This window comes from Diorhabda sublineata, chromosome 7 (assembly GCF_026230105.1).
Source record: "Diorhabda sublineata isolate icDioSubl1.1 chromosome 7, icDioSubl1.1, whole genome shotgun sequence".
Lineage (NCBI taxonomy): Eukaryota > Metazoa > Arthropoda > Insecta > Coleoptera > Chrysomelidae > Diorhabda > Diorhabda sublineata.
The window spans coordinates 26,509,302-26,522,772 of record NC_079480.1 but is presented as its reverse complement, the minus strand read 5'-3'; the positions used below and the strand labels follow the sequence as shown (position 1 = coordinate 26,522,772).

At 32.6% G+C, this 13,471-nt stretch overlaps 1 protein-coding gene across 2 annotated transcripts in view; it reads right to left on the bottom strand.

Annotated features, from left to right (window-relative positions):
* LOC130446745 (leucine-rich repeat-containing protein 24) overlaps positions 1-13,471 on the bottom strand; it is a 285,233-nt gene that overhangs the window by 68,149 nt on the left and 203,613 nt on the right. For both annotated transcript variants that reach the window (XM_056783161.1, XM_056783160.1), the window contains one exon: positions 5,416-5,495. The gene's annotated coding sequence lies outside the window, so the exon portion shown is untranslated. The remainder of the gene's footprint in view (positions 1-5,415; positions 5,496-13,471) is intronic.

Below are 13,471 nucleotides of genomic sequence, written 5' to 3'. Positions count from 1 at the left end.
CAAATTTTAACCAGGTATATTCGTCGTATTCGAGGCGTCGGAAAAGATTCATGCAGCAGTTATTCTGTCGGACAAGCAGCAGTTTCGAAAAAAGTCATAGATAAAAAGTTTGTTGGACTCACGGAAGGAAAGCGATATGCGAAGTTTCAAGTGTGAATTATCTTTCCACTCCCGATGGGAACTATTAAGGATCTGTTAACCATATATTAAGTAATACAATATGTCTCTTATTTTATGCTTCATTAAAAGGTATCGTCTCATCTAATTTCTGTCCAATATTAATGTGATTGTGAAGAATCATAAATATACCTATCTAACTTCTACTTATTATTGTATTCGTTAACTGTAAACGTAAACTGACCGTCCTCACCGTCTTACTTAAGCGGTTCCATATGACCCTTAGACACTTGAAGTTCCATTAACTCATCAAATTACTTACCCTTATTTTTGATGTGACTTAGCAACCATAAATATAATTAATTTTAATTTTTGTATAAATTAGGATTAGTATTTAAGAGAGCAAAAAACGCATGTGTTCTTAATAGTCTTGACATCCAACGAGAACAATAGTCAGATTATTGAAACTACTTTTTTATTTATATTTTATGTTAATGATTAGTATTTGTGAATTAAGTTATTTAGCTTATGTATTAATCATTAAGTAGAAAGGGTTTTTTTCTGTGGTCTATAACCACTTATCTTAGAGACAAAAAAGTAAATTGATCCGACCTTGAATTCTACCATTTTCCAACTAAGAATCAATATATACGTTTCATGTTGTTGACAAAACCACATAGTATCAAAGAATATCAATTGTGTCCACTCAATTTACGGCATTGGAATGAATATTTCATTTCAATTGATTGCATATTTTTTCATATTTTCTGGTTCAAGTAATATCAAACCTTTAGAATAAAGACTTTCATTCTTTGTGATGTCAGCTCGATAGTGATAACGTTGTTGACAAACAAATAGAATACTTACGTCCAAATTTCACTCCTTTAGAGATAAAGTGAAAGATAAAGATATTTTCTTGTTTTACATAGCGACGATATGATATCCGATTCTTGGTACAACAAAGCACACAGAAAATAAATTTATGATATAGCAAACTATACAGGATGTGTTTATTGATGTTTAATTTAGAACAGGAAGAAAATTCTTCTGCATATAGAAAAAAAAAAAAGGAAATTGTCAATATTTTTTTCGATAAACTGTTTAATGTATTGGATAATAATTACATTAAAATATACACACAAACACAAGCACAATGTAGCAACCGCGTTAATGTGTTAAATTTTTTTATATATCGTTTTGTTATCTCATATCATCTAAATTTTAGAATTATCACCAAATTCAAGAATCCTTTGAGGAACTGAGCATCATTTCAACAACAGAACATTCAATATCATTTCAATTATGAAACAATTGGGTCCCTAGAAAGAAACCTCGAAAGTTTTAATATCATCTTTTGTACCTTGTGTTGATTTTAGTAGCCGCTTTAGATATTTTGCAGCGCCACAAAAGGATTCCGGTCCAACGAATGCTATTAACTTAGCGTGTTTGGCAATTTCGTTAATCTTATGATTCACTCTGCTCGATGCCATTTGGTCTTTGCTACGGTCAACCAGTGTTTTTAGACATAATCCTATACGAGTTTACCTCCATGATTGCCTTCAGCTCTGCTTGGTTGTCTATGAGGACAGCAATGGAAATATATGTTACCGCATTTTGATTTTTTACACATAGTAGTGGATCACCATCGTTTGATTTATGTCCTTATCTAGGTATACTGAGAAAACATACGATTTGCTTCTCGCCGTCAAATATTACAATCCTGGTTACTGTAAGGGTCATATATAAATTGCCGTACCGAAGACTTTCCAAGAAATGTAGTTCTAAATACATTCAGCTGTAGCTTCAGTAAAATACATATTAACAACTTAATCATCATAATACCCTCTCTTATGTTGGGGTAATTACCATGGATAGGGATAAATTTAAAATAATTGTTTGATATTTTGGATCAAAAACGTAACCTAACCTAACATAACCAGATTAGCCTGTATATAAGAAAATTTTAACCCGAACGTAACTATTATAGATCTACATATATAGGTCCGGTTGACCACGGGACGCAACTACCATCCGTAAACCAGGTTGCTTCCGTCTGGAAAGGTTATAGGTAAGGCTCGTTAATAATTTGAACGTGGTCGTCTTATTTTTTACAGGTTAAAGCCATCCAAAAATATTTACTTATTCACCATAGTATAATTAAGCTATTTATACTGAAGACATATAGAAAGTATCAAAGAGCTTCGACCGCAAAACGCCTGCCAGGTGGATTTTAAAGAATGATGTGATACTCTACATTTGCTTTATTCGTTTGATGTGAAAAAAAATTGAATTAAAACACAGCAACGAATGGAAACAACGCTAAAACTTGAAATAAATGAAACGATATTTTTATTCTACCATACAAATGCAATGAATAAATACGAAAATTATGGTTATGTGAAATGAGGTTTCTTATTGGTCCAAATTGGGCCAGTCAATTGAATCCCCAAAGATAAAGGAAAGTCGAAAACTTTATACATAGTTTCCAACACGAACTCTAACTCGAACGCAACGCGAACGAAAGCATCAGCGCGAGCGTGATCGAAAGAGTTTATAGATCCAGCTTAAAAGAGTGGCACCAACAGATCTCAAAATAGAACTAATTCACACACATTTTCAACATTCTATAGGATTCATGTCCTTTATTATTAGTTTCACCTCAACTCTTAAGAAGTACCCATATCAAAATCTATAAGACGTTAATCGAATCAGACATAATAACAAGAATCAAAATTGGCAGAATTAGATGGGCAGGACAGCATGCATCGACAACAACGTGCCCACAAAAAAGAATTTCAAAGCCATACCAATGGGTAGTTTAGGTAGAGGGAGACCAAGGCTAAGATAGAGAGACGGGGTCTATGAAGATGCTACAAAGATCAGCGCAGCAACCTGGATGGTCTTTGCAAGAGACCAGAAAGGATGGTTTTCAAGCCTAGAGAAAGTTGAGCCTCCCTGTAAGGCTGTAACGCTAGTTATGATAATAAGTCAACACCCTATATAATTTTAGCTTTAAATCCTATACAAAAATGTTTAAATGTCGAAACTCCTCATCATATTGCTATTTTGTTCTGAGAAATAAAAGAGTAATCGTTTCAATAAATATTCCAGATTAACCATTTTATTTTTTTTTTGTTTCTTCTATATTGTTAAACAACAGATCTCGTTAAAATGGAAATCCCCTTACCTGACATAATTCTTCAATTACGATATTGCAAATAGCTTTTATTTTGTTATCAGATTTCTATTTTCTGGAATACAAGAGTTTCCCCACAGCGAATTTAGTCAAACCTTCAACTGCCAAAAGCAAAGTCCTATTTGAGAGACAACGTCCATGTCAGTATTTCCAAAGAAGGAATCTATTTTATTTAAACGGGTAATTTTAGCGTTCCACACGAATGTCCATTCTTTTCGAATAGAAAATTCCACTTCAACAACGTAAAAAGTTAATAATGTAATATTATGTATATAAAATGAAATTGTTCGAATTACCTTGGAGCCCAGGGCTTTTTCTAATCGTCAACAATAATATAAATCACTGCTTGACTTAGTGGTACTGGATATGTCAACAATACCACAGACAGAGGAAGAAACTGCGTAGCAAATTTAAGCCAAATAGCTAGATTTAGTTAGTATTAGCGACGAAATGATTCCTAATCTAATTTTAGTTTTCTGAGAAGTTGATTCATTGGGTGTCTTAGGAAACCATATCATTAGACTTGTTTTTTTCAAATAATGTGGTGTAATTTGGTAATTTGGAGATATAATCCATCAAGATGGTGCTCTTCTTGCTATTACACTGCACTAAGATGCCCTTTTGATGAAGAATATTATGAGTTGCAATGGAATGACCAGCTCCAACATCAGACCTCACACCTTTGGATTTTTTTTCGTGAAGGTATCTTAAATCGAAGGTTTACGGCACTGAACCTAAGAATATTGATATTTGGAAACAATGTATTGTTGAAGAATGTAGGATTTTGTACACAGAAACGTTTAAATAAGTAGTAGAAGAGTTTCAAAATAGGATGTGCTTTCTTTTGGAAATAGAGCTGCATTTTATTTATTGGTCACAATGATCTTATAGGTAATTTTAAACTGACGGGATCCCCTCGTTTTTTGGCTCTAGAAAATCGAAAAATCATCCAATTTCGATGAATTTTTATAATTCTTCGTTTTTACGGCAGATTTCATATAGTTTTATTACTTTAAATGTGATCATACGCATTTCTTCGCATATAAACTCCAATAATCGGATGATTTTTCGATTTTCTAGAGCCAAGAAACGAGGGGACCACGAGAGTATAAAATTACCAAATCAATGTAGGTAAATTATGAACCAACACAATTATACGACAGCTGCTACTTAAGTTTTAAGATGGACAAATAAAAACAAATATTCATAATTGGATGTGACATTGTTGATTTTGAAAATATTTTCCATTGATATTAATATACTTTTGCATGCGTTTGAACCAATTTTCGAAGCATTTTTTCCATTCCTCCAAAACATGTAATTTGAACACATTAACCGCTTCTTCAGGTGTACAAAAACATTGTCCTTGCAACTTATTTTTGATCTATGGGAATAATAAGAAATCATTGGGTGCCAAACAAGGACTGTACGACAGATAACTCATCAATTCGATGTTTTGACGGTTCAAGAACGTTTGTGTTTGAACTGATATGTGAAAATCGTGGTGGAGAATGATTCGTCTTCTATGATTGGTTTTCTCGATTTTAACGAGCACATTCTGGCATACAAATGCTGGTGTACCATTCAGAATTAACGGTTCTACGTTGCTCTAATGGAATGGTGGCGGCATGTCCAGTTATTCTTAACAGACGTCCTATGCTTAAAAGTGTTTCGTGCGTGAACAACTTTTGTTGGATTTGGCTCGACTTGAAAAACCCGTACAGTCGATGTTGTCTAGTGTGACAATCATATAGACGTCATTTGAAGCACCGCGATCAAATTTTTTCAGCATTTCTTTGCGCCAATCGACACTAGCTTTTTTTTGAGCGGTATCTAACGCGTCCAAATCTTTTTGACAGTCTAATGTTCGTGCAATATTGAATGTATGTGAGTGGAACTAATGTCCAAGTATACCACAATCTCACGGTATGTATACATCTGTAAACAAGACAAATAGCACTGTATGACAAGACGTTTTGAGTACGTTCAGCATTAAAAATGTAAAAATTTTTGATGTCAGTGTCAGATTTGACATATTCATATCAATGTTGCCGTATCTCAAAACTTAAGTAGTAACCCTCGTGAAAGTAAAATCGACTTACCAGTTAAAACTATGTACTTAATTAACAAGAATTATGATGAATCCACCATATCGCCAATCTAGTATGCCCGATTCCAGCATCTGAAACAAAACATACATAATTTGAAGTTAAGTTGGGATTTCTGTGAGTGATTTTCATACTGAACACACCAAAGTCTACAGAGTTATTGAAAAAGAGAAATGAGGCGAGCTTCAAATAGATCGTAAAGCTCCAGAAAAACCAAAATTCCAAATATAAAATCGTTTGAAAAACAGACTTCGAAGGATAGTGCAAGCGTTCTCATTTAGAAAAGAATTTCCGACAGTATAGAAGGTTCTTGCCACGGTTCGAGATGATAGGAATTAATCTGGAATGAATCGAAACATACTATGGAAAATTAAAAAAAAAAATAGGTTTTCGCTGGACAAAGCATTCCAGAAAATCCATTTTAAACCAATATTGTAGTAAATTTTATTAATTCCTTGTGAGTTCGCGAACCATTGAAATTTGTAAACTCAAGTTATTCCATTTGAATCAGCCATATTTGAACCCCTCACTATTTGATTACACAAAGTAGTTATTAGAATTTAATTGTTGATGAGAAATCAAATCGAGCCTATGCTATTATTCTATTTTTTTCATATTTTCCATTCCTCTAATTAAAATAACTTTGAAATTAGTATAAATAGAATTATAAATCTCCCTTGTTTATTATAGAGCCTTCTATTAGTGAAATTTTAAAAAGCCACTTAAGAGTTCTACATATAACAGTAAGTTATCTAAATATGTTACCGATTTTTCTTATTTCATTATGTTTTCTCATCAAATTTGAGAAAATATGCGACAACTCGATAAATTGATTAAATTTTAATAAGAAAATATAATGCCATTAGTTTTTCTTTTTCTTGATTATCAGAATTTCATATTTAAGTGTATTAATTTTTAAGGATCGTAAATATCATAAAGTAATTTTAAAAAATTAACAAGACTTTAATCTTGATTCTTAATATAATACAATGCTCAGAAATTAGTAATGAAAGTGAAAACAAACTCATAATTAAAAATCACATAAATTTTTCAGCATAACTTTCCCATTATCCTAATTTGTTTAATTTCAAAACCCTTCTTAAGTTAATTAATCTTTTAGTCTTATAATTTGGAAGTTCGTTGGTAGTTTTAAATAATTTTCAGGTCAAAAAATAACCTCAATTTTTTATACTTCATACAAATTCATGGAATTATATTTCTTGAGAGAATAAATCAAATTTATTTCGTTTATTTCTGCGTTTCACCCAATACGAACACATAATGTGATTGAACTTTCCAAAAGTAATAAAACTTTGTCATATTGGCATTAGATCAATACTCTATGAACCAAACTTCATAAATTCTTAGTTTCTTCTATTTTTCAATGTACTTTTAAAGTTTTATTTATGGGGATTTAATCGTTCGATATGAAACTACGGTTATATAAGAACTTTCGAGATATTTTTATTTTTCAAGTGATTCTTTACCAGGTGGAATACAAATAAAAATATTCGTCCATTTTTAGTACATTCTCTTTAAGCCTGTCTCTTGGTCTATAGAGATACCTAATAATAAAAATTTCACCCCACAAATCACGTATTTCGATTGGAAAAAAACCTAGTAGCAATGTGCTCAGCTGGAAATATTTCCATATGATAAGATGAAAAATTTCCAAAATTAAAATTATTACGAAAAATCTATGGTTTCACATGAGATAAGATAGGACTAGACTTGAATTCGTTCAGGAGAACACAACTGGTGTAGAATTGGAAGAAATAGAGACATAGAGAGGAAAGATTTCCAGAACGACCATATATAGATGGGAGCTTAATCTTGTACAGCAGAATACATAGATGCAGGATAGAAAGAAAGATCTAACGAGATAGACCAAATAGTAGATCAAGATGTAGATGATGAATTAGTGGGGGAGAACAAATCTGGAAGAGCTAAAGTCAGGACAAAAAGAAAGACCAAAAAGCAGATCGGAAGTAGAGTTATAAATGATAAAGAATACACGACCAGAATATTCAGACGGGAGATAATAAAATATTGCAAATATCTCTCTCGAGGGGCGGTTGGTTTTGGCCACTGTAATTTTTCAAGGAATTTATTATCTTTTTATTATTAGAATGAATTGAATTATCCACTCAATACAACAAAACCTAAGCGAAGTGCTCCTTGTTTACCTTCATCCGAAATACAATGAGAATGACGTGGCGCGAACTCTTCTCGAACCTTCTTTATAACTTTCAGAGTTATTTGTACAACCTCAAAACGTTCAAGATAAGTCAAATCAGATGACCTAGGTGATCATTCTATTGTTCCACTTCGACCTATCTACCGATTTGGAAAGACGTTGTTCAATTATTTGCGCACTAAGACAGCTTGGTGTGGAGGCGCTCCATCTTACTGCAGCCTTGAATAATTTCTGTTTGGAAACAACTGGTTCAAGTCGGGGATCAAAAAATTGCAAGGAAATCCTAAATATCGACCTAGTACCAATGAGTATATATAAGGTTCTAGAAGAGTTCATGGCACGTCTTTTTCATTGAATTTCAACTGGAGGTCAATAATTTGAGCACATAATTTGGGTCTCGTTGTATTCAACGAATAATATAGTTTATTGCTATAATAAATTAATTAATTAATTCATTAGACAATAGTTGAATAGGTATTAGAAATACCTTTCCAATAATGTATCACAACATTCACATTTCAGGTTGGAATTTCAGTAACCATTGACGATATTCATACAGAATACACTATTTCCACCACCACTACACCAACACACACAATTACACTGCCTGACGCGCGTTTCGATAACCAAGTTATCGTCTTCAGAGACTGAAGGTAAACAGTTTAGACTCTGAAGACGATAACTTGGTTATCGAAACGCGCGTCACACAGTGTAATTGTGTGTGTGTTGGTGTAGTGGTGGTGGAAACAGCGTATTCAGTACTCACATTTCTATTTAAAAATTTAGGCGTTGACGTCATTACGCTCACATAGATGACGTCAAAAATAAAAAGATTTCCTCACGAATAGCCAATTCAAAAAGAATAAGCGACGGGTTTCAGGATTTGCACCATACTGTATATGTATAGCCCTTCGGGAAGAAAATATCTGTTCTCATTGTACAAACATGTGTTTGGAGTAGTATAATTACAATCCTATTACGGCACCCTAAGATGCTTACCATGTTGTAAATATTAATTATTATTTCCCAGAGATGTTTCCATAATTGATATTCACGGTGTTTGTATTTATAGTTTGGGTTTTGTGTCGCTTACGAGTTTATTACTCGGTACCTTTTAGTGGTGATAAATAGCAACCATTACGTCTATTATATATACTTTTTAATTTATTACATCAGAAAATGTATGTAACGTAACATATTTCCAGTAATTTGTGAAACCGAAATGGAAAATGGAACATACAATGACTTTTCGAATATGAATAAAATACCACCTGTTGCCATTCAGATCATTGAAATATGTCTTTTTGGTCTCGATTTGTGCTATAAGATTTAATAAAAACTAGTCAAAGACATAAGCGTGCAGTACCAAACGTACAAATCGAGATGGAACAATCAGTACGTCTGATTGAAGAAACTATACAATACAGTTCAAAAAACACTCTATTAGAGTTAGTTATACCAATAAGTAAAAAATAATGAAGAGTAAATGAAAATGAAAACCTACTTAATAACTAATTTTCGGTAATGGAAAGAAAGTTTGGACAAGCCGAGAAAAGAATCCAATCCAGATCTATTGGTTACGAGCTAGAAGCTTCAGCAATTAGGCTAGAGAGAAAATTGCTTTATTGTCAAAAAATTGTTACAATTTGTAGACAAAAACTTAAAAAAATTAAAAACTAACATAAAAATAACTAAATAAAGATACAAATTAAATAAAATTTCAATATACTGCCGTGAGCAGCAGAGCTCCATCACGAAAGTCGAATTTTTCGTCGAATGAAGAATTTAACTAATACACAAACAAATCTTTCCATAATATGAATTTCTTGGAAATGATATCAATTATCAATCTTATTTCTTTATGTGGAAAATTTGCTATTCCTCAATAACTTTTGATTTCACAAGTTAACTCTCTCTCTCTCTCGAATGAAAATTCATAATTTCAATAGAGCCGGTGGTCTCGAATCCTATTGTTCAATTCCAATTGACAACAAAGAAAAAATTGTCATAATGACAAGAAATTTCGAAAATGGGAAGTAAAAAAAATCACCCTAGCAACGATCATACTCGTATTATTCATTAAATAGGAGGCGGTCCAGCTCAACACTTACAACGATCAAAATGATTTCGGGCGTTTTGTGCTAGAAGAACTGAAGAAAAAAACTTTTAACTTGAGAAAGACAATTCTTCAACATCACCCCTACTTGCATGCGAAGTTCGAACCCTCTAGTTAAACTTTTTCTGGCCATAAAATAAGAAAATATAACAAAAATGACCATAAAATGGAGAGGGGTGGAGATGGAAAGTTTCGACCTTAGACAGGAAATCATCTCGCAACTAATTGAACCTACATGTGAAATTTCATTTTTCAGTCGCTTTTCCTTTGACCTGCAGAGGTGAGCAAAGGTCAAAAACCACTACTTTTTTTGCACTGCGACCCCTCGAAATATTCATTTGTTTTCAACATTAATCCGCCGCCAAAAAAGCCATGTATGCTAATTTTGAACCAAATCGGACCCATAGCAATTGCTCGAGATGGTGTTCAGGAGGTCTCAAATGATGTGCCCCCCATTTTTCCTTGAAAAATTCGACTAAAAACCACAATGTATAACAAAATTATAGGTAATAGTAATAGGTAATAATTAGTATATAAGTGATAGCAAATTTAAACCAATATGCAGCATGTCCGGAATTAAATATTATTATTACAATAGAACTGTTTACAGAGTAGAAGGCACTTTCCAGTAAATATGCTCTCAAATTATTGCGAAAAGATTATATCGATTTGATTTCAAATGGCAAGTGATTGTGCATTTTTTGCGTTGTATAATATTGACCCTGGACTAATTCTGAACGGGGTAGGTAGGTAAAGACCGTACTCCGCGCTCCTAAGTAGATAGACGGAATTTTTAGCCCTGCTGTTTAGTCCGAGTAAATATTTAAAAGCTCTACTTTGTAATTTGAAGATTCGCTCAAATTGAATCGCACCAGACGTACCTCAGAAGGGAAGGGAATATCGGAGATGCGACTCAATAAGCGCATAATTAACTGTTAAGGAGGTGGATAAATTCAGTTCGGAAACTGATCTCAGCACAAAACAAGAACTTTTTTAGATAAGATATATTTTACTGCTGATATCAAGATAGGCGATGTCGTTTATTAAAAGAAGAAATAAAATAGGACTTAGTACTGAGTCTTGGGGCACTCCACTTTCTATTGGTTTGCAAGAAGACACCATTGTATCAACCATTACAACCTATTTTGTGGAACTGGATTATCTGGCAAGTATAAATAAATAATAAATATAATAAATCTTTTTTCCATAAGGAAACATATCCAAATGCTTTTTAAATATTCTGACAGATCACAGGGCTATCGCGGACTTACTCTAAAGCAATTTTTCAAAATTTTTTATTTGATGTTTATCTCCAAATATCTCTATTAGTTGCGATGTCGTCATAACTTGCTAACTATGCTACTGATGAATCTGCAGATTTCATTTTTTTTTTGTTTATTCTTTATATGAGTTCCGTCAACAGAAATCTGATTTTCTTAAGAGATCGAAAGTGTCTATTCTATGTTCATTTTTCACACTCATTTAATCACTAGGAAAAATTGAATTCCCCAAAAACAAAAATTCATAGTATTTCCAAAAATTTGGATCTTGAACCCTACACTGATCTCTAGTTCGTTGAATTAGTATATGATTATTTCCAGTTCTTTTGCTCTACTTCTTGACACATCAACAATACAGAGATCTACAGCAATCTACGACACTTTGTCTTCATTCGCCCATGGTCTAAAGAACACCATATTTCTAGTTAATTGAAGAAATTTATGAATCAAGTTAATCTCATCGAGCCACGCCAATACTTATTGCAGACTTTTTTGGGGGAATATTTCGAAGAAATTGTGTGCATACGGCTCCAATAGAAATGCATTTATGTTTACGATTTGATATTTTCATTGGTAAACAGTGGAGATGAGACCACGTGGACTGACGGTTTATTAGATGTTTACCGAATTTTATACGGGGAGTAAACATTATTTTCAATTTTTTAATTTGGTATGAGTGCCGTGCGTATTTATAAAATATTGATTGTTCCTCGCATAACTGTATTTTGCAATTGATATTGGGAGAACTGTACTTTCCTCTGATTTTAATGTATGAGTATTAAATATACGTATATTATCTATAACATTTTAGTTTCAAGGCAAACGTATGTGTTTTTGACAAATAAAATATGAGTTGCAATTTATCTTTACTTGTACCTCCTATAGTTGTTCCTTTCGGCGCCTCTGGTTCGATATACAAGATAATTGCAGAAATCTGAACATTTGTAGTAAAAATTCTTAACAACAAAAAAACTAGTTAGAATACTCCAATAACGTTACAAATAAAATGAACGAAATGAAATTCCATCGTATCGGGATCCATAAATAATTGTGTTGTCAAGAAATGCGAAATATAATCTTAAGGTTATCGCGAAATATCGCCTAACTGACCTCTGTTCCACTATAGCGCTGTTTGATTTCACGTAGCATGCATGCCGTTGCGTGCTTTCGTTTTATTTATTAAGTCAAAAGACTAACTTGTTTTTTGCTTATAGAAACTTGAGATAAACAACTACCGAGGCAGTTGTTCGTTTTTACGGATAAACAGTTTTATTTTTAGACAATGAGAATTATTCCAGTCTTTAGTTTGTTTAGAATCATTCCTAGGATTCTATTTATTTATTGTGCTTAAAACCCAATCCTATCAAATATCTTGAACTATGAGAAAGCACCATAAACCAAGAGAAATGATATTTGGTTTACAAACAGTTTTTGAACACAACTTCAAGAAAAAAAACGTTCTACCTGCAAAACCTCGGAAACTTGGTTATTTTTTCAATAACTAATTTATATTTTTTTTTAAAAATGCCTTTTTCATGAGATAATGAGCTATAATTGGTAATATCAGATCTACACCTCGGAATATTATGAGACTTGCCGTGTTCGACTAAAATTTGTATAACTCCCTTCTTTTTGGGCGAAGAGTCCCAAAGTAAACGAAATTTTGAAGGAAAATAATTCAGAAATTGATATATACCGCTGGCAAGTTGTTTCCATTTGTTATAAAAAGCTGAAATATTTTTTTTATAAATAAATAATGAACTTTAACTAATTTTTTAGATTTTTTCAAGATTATTTCAACAAGCAGAGTTTATTCTAAGATTCACTAGGTCAAAATTGAACAAATGAGATATAACATTCAATCCCACCTTGTTTTTGGTAAAATTCGATCACATTTTTCTAAACACGTTTGCTCATTTTTTTCTGATCGATGTCTTTTCGATTAACGTTAAAATAACAAAGGGAAGATTCCTGAAAAAGGCCACTGGTCATTCTAGTTCCAAGATCCTGATCTTTGAGAATATGCGTCTAAAAACATGTTGGTATTTGAGTTATTCAACAAAGATAATTACTCACCATCATTTAATAAATTAAAACACCTTTCGTCAATCTGGTTTGTACTAGTAATTTTTTCCTTCTTTCCTTCTATATGATTTCATCCATTCTTCCACGTAGATATTACAAGATTATATTTTTTTGGAATACTATTAAGTCATAAATAAATAATTCGAATTGTCAAAACTGTTTTCAGAAGCAGGGAGCGAATTCACAAATATCAATTTTGAATAACCAGCAACTCAACTTCATAAAAATTATACAGAAAATCTGATTTTAGTCTAATCAAATCACGGATCTACAAAGTTACAGCCCAATTAACTTGATCATTAGGGATCTACGTTACATCCTCAACAGGTCCTAATAAGGTTATCTTGACCTTTACCTCATCAGGTGGTGGAA